The sequence below is a fragment of the Zonotrichia albicollis genome, chromosome 7, assembly GCF_047830755.1.
Source record: "Zonotrichia albicollis isolate bZonAlb1 chromosome 7, bZonAlb1.hap1, whole genome shotgun sequence".
Taxonomy (NCBI): Eukaryota; Metazoa; Chordata; class Aves; order Passeriformes; family Passerellidae; genus Zonotrichia; species Zonotrichia albicollis.
Window position 1 is genome coordinate 10,366,570 of NC_133825.1, and position 3,861 is coordinate 10,370,430.

Sequence of the window (3,861 nt, forward strand, 5' to 3'; positions counted from 1 at the left end):
CCCTGGGCCATGCCGGGGCTCTCCCTGCCTGGGCAGCGCAGGGCTGGGCTGTATTCTCCGGCCTCTCCCGCAGCCCCTCAGCTCTGGCTGCGCTCGCTCTTTGCCAGATGCAGCCCTGGAGCGCACACAGGAGCAGGAGTGCAGACGTGGCCCCTTCCGCAGCACAGCGCAGGTACCTGCAGCCACCCCCACCTGGGCTGGGCCTGCTGTCCCTGCTCAGCCCAGCACCGTGTGTGCAGCACTGCATGCAACCTCCCCGGCTTCTTGGCCTTCTCCTACAGCTCGTTTGCGACTTTATCCGGAGCATTCAGCAGGAAGAGACCAGCACCATGGGCACTGGGCTCAGAGCTCACTCAGAGCTCCTCAGACATGAGACCAGTGCCGCCCTGCTGGATTTGCTCCTGGAGAAGGGTGTTGCCAGGCCAGAACAAGTAAGCAGCTGGGGCCAGGCTTCAATTCCCCCATGAGTCCCGTGCCTTCTCCAGCCACACCTGGTGGTCCCTGGGAGCCTTTGAGGCCATGGCAGTGCGCTGGGAAGGGAAGGACCTCTCGGGACCCTGGGGACATTGTTCCCTCTGGCAGCTTTCCAAGTCTCCCTGTGCCTTCTCCAGGTGCCCGCCATGGTGAGGTACATTCACCGCTGGCTCATGACCAATGATTCTACCGAGCACAGGCTGGACAAGGCCCTGCTGAATCTCACTGCAGCACACCCGGGTGATGCAGTCATGACGCTCCTGCGTGTGGCCCCGTCCTGTGACAGGTATGGGGCCCTCCTGCCCAAAAGGCTCAGGCCTCCCCAGCCCATCAGCCTGTACCACCTGTCCCAGGTGTCTGAGCAACAGAGAGTACCAGGGCCCTCTGGCTGCTCCCTTTCCCAACCCTGGCACGTCAGCCACCGAGCCTGCTGCCATGCTGCCTTGCTGCCCCTAAGGGCTCTGTCTCCACAGGGCTGGGCTGCCTGGCTGCTGCTGGCCAGGGCCAGTAGGCAGAGGCAGAGCCCGTGGTCAGCCTGGGCCCCCAGGGATGCCCAGGCCACGGTGCCGTGTCTGAGACCCCCCCTGAGACAGAGCTCTAACCCTACAGAGCTGCTTTGACCATGTGGAAGACCATCATGGGCTCGCTCAGGACTGCGGAGGCAGTGCAACTGATACTCCTGGATGTGCTGGGGAGCTGGCCAGAGCACAGCATGTGCACCTCCGATAGGGACAAAACGGGTGTCTTTGGCCTGGCTGTGAGTTTCTGCAACTGGCCTTTGCTGGCCCCAAGGCTGCCTCTCCAGCAGCTCTCCATTCTCCTTCCCCCACTGCATCTCCCTGCCTCAGGTGCTGCCTCAGGAAACCTGCCCCAGGGGCACCTTCAGGCCCACCAGGCCCCATGCTCCCCCTGCCAAGGTCTCTCGGGGCCTCTCCCTGCTAAGCTTGGGCCCTGCCACACGGACACCTGGGCACTGAGCGCTGTCTCGGGGGGCTTTGTCCCTTGCAGGCAACCCTGGTGATGTGGAAGATCCTTCAGGAGGCCCCTGTCCCACGTATAGTGGCGCCGCATTTCCCCCACCTGTTTGTGCATCTGCTCTTCCAAGTGTTCTTCAGCACAGAAGAGATGCCAGAGGAGGTTGATACCTTCTGGAAGCAATGCCAGGAAGAGCACGGCCTTGCCACCAGCCCCAACAGGTGCTCCATCCCACTCGTTCTGTCCCTGCCACATGGCCTGTGAAGGAGCCAGTGCTCCCAGTGTGACCTGGGCTTTGCTCTCTGCCCACAGGTTTGCAGTGCAGACCCTGAAGTCCCTGCTCTGCCTTCTCCAGTGTGAGCAGGTGGTGGTGTCAATGGAAGGCAAGCGTGGCTGGGACACGCTGCTCTGCGTTGATACCCACCACTCTGCCGTGGCTCTGCTGGCCAGGTGAGACACCCCCTTCTCCTCATTGCTCCTGGCATTTGTGCCCTGTGCCCAGGCTGTCCCACATGGTCCCCGTGGCTGTGGGCCAAAGGGACGAGGGACAGCCAAGCAGACTGAAAAAGGCTGGGAAAGGGGGTGCCCAGGAGCGGCCACATCTCAAAGGGCCCAGGTCCCCTGGCAGTGGGTGGTGGGGAAGGACAAGAACCATGTGAGTCAGTGCTGGGAGAGGCTTCCCCCCCCGGCTCAAGGTCTTAGTGACATTTTCCACCTTCCAGGGAGATGCGCCATGCATCCAGGCCCTTGTGTAAAAGGATCTTATGCTGCCTCCTTGAGATGCTCAGCAAAGAGATGCCATACTGGGATTTCCCTGCCCTGGTGTTCCTTGTGGAGGTGAGCCTGATGGCCAGCGCTGCCTGGCTGAGCAGCCTCCCAGCCCTCTGGCCTCTCGCAGCCACAGCTGCCAGGACAGTGCCCGTGCCCTGTGCTGCTGCCTGGGCCCGGCCCTGTGCGCTTCTGGGCTCCTGCCGGCCGGCCGGCTCCCCCGTCACTGCCCTGTGCCTTTCAGGTCCTCGAGTGCCTGGACTTGAGGGAATGCAGGGACAGCATCATGGATCTTGTCTTGTCATGGCACCTGCAGAGGGACCGTGCAGACATTGGCAGCCAGCTGCTCAGGGCCCTCCTCCCACTCAGGGACCATTCCCCGCTGGTGAGAAGAGGGAAGTGGCTGAAGCCGTGCAGGCAGCATGGGGCTGGGCAACGCAGTCGCTTGGCCTTGCCTGGCCTTTGGGCGCTGTGGCAGCTGCTCCCAGCTCTCCTGCCTCCCGCTTCAGCTGCCCCAGTGCTTCAGGACAGGCCTTTGGCCTCTGGGCCCTGCGGCAGCAGGGTGGCCTTTCACAAAGTCGTGTTCCACACAGGCCGAAAGAATGTGGAGCCTGACTGAAAGGCTCGTGGAGCTCCTGCGGCTCAGGATGACCACCATGCTACTGGGCTATCTGTTCCTGGATAATGGTGCCCGCATACCCAGTCCCATTGCCCTGCATTTGGCTAAGGTGTTCCTGCCACTCTTTGACTATGTAAGGCTCTGTGCCCCCAGCCACAGCCACTGGCTGCTGCCCGGACACTTGGTGCCCTGTGCAGATGCAGGCCTGTGCCAATGTGGGCCAGAACCAGCTGATGCTGAGCTCTTGCTGCCTTCCTGTTCTACAGAGTGATAGCCAGGTGCAGCAGCTCTCCATGATTGTCTTTCACACCTTGATTTCTGCTGTAGAAGAAGAAGGAAAAAAACTCCTGATGACACAAGTGTGTCAGAGCCTGCTCCCACTGCTCTTCCACTGCCATGATGAGAATCTGCGTGTGGCACAGGTGAGGACTTGTGGGCTGCTGCTGTCCCCCTGGCAGGGGGCTCGGCTGCCTCCTGCCCTGCACCTGCTGGACCGCAGCCTCCTCCAGGCTGCAGCTCCTGTGCCCTGGGCTGTGGGACCATGTCCGCATCTCTGCTGCTCTCTAGACTTCTCGGGAAACGCTGGTTTGTGCAGTCAAGTTCCTGAAAAGGAAAGATCTTGAAAAAACTGTGAAGAAAGAGAAACTCTTGAAGTTCACTGAGCTCCTGGTAAGGAGGGCCTGCATGCCCCAGCCTCAGCCTGGAGAAGGCCCCTGAGGGCGGTGCTCAGTGTGCGGGGCTGGCACCTGTGCGTGCCCCTGCCCGCTGCTGCAGCCAGAGGTCGGGCGGGCTCTTCTCCAGGCTCCCGTGGCCCCAAGCCGGGTGCCCATGGAGCCCCGGCCTGGCGGGGCTGCGGGGCGGCACCGCGGCTCCCCGGGCAGCAGCCGGCCCTCTGCCCCCTGCCCTCGGGAGCCCTTGGCCAGCGGCTGCTGGCCGCGCCTCAGGGCTGTGCGGGCAGGGGAGGCCGGGGCTGGGCGCAGGCAGCGCCCGGCCCAGGGGCTGAGCCCGCGCCAACCCTTCCCTCT

General features: G+C 63.0%; 2 long non-coding RNA genes across 2 annotated transcripts; both read left to right on the top strand.

The window, feature by feature from the left end:
- Positions 1-631: 631 nt before the first annotated feature.
- LOC141729614 (uncharacterized) lies at positions 632-1,656 on the top strand. Its single transcript, XR_012581032.1, has 3 exons — positions 632-760; positions 1,084-1,231; positions 1,483-1,656. It is a non-coding gene; the product is annotated as an uncharacterized LOC141729614 (long non-coding RNA).
- Positions 1,657-2,464: 808 nt separating this feature from the next.
- LOC141729615 (uncharacterized) lies at positions 2,465-3,268 on the top strand. Its single transcript, XR_012581033.1, has 3 exons — positions 2,465-2,602; positions 2,811-2,969; positions 3,103-3,268. It is a non-coding gene; the product is annotated as an uncharacterized LOC141729615 (long non-coding RNA).
- The last annotated feature ends 593 nt before the right edge of the window (positions 3,269-3,861 follow it).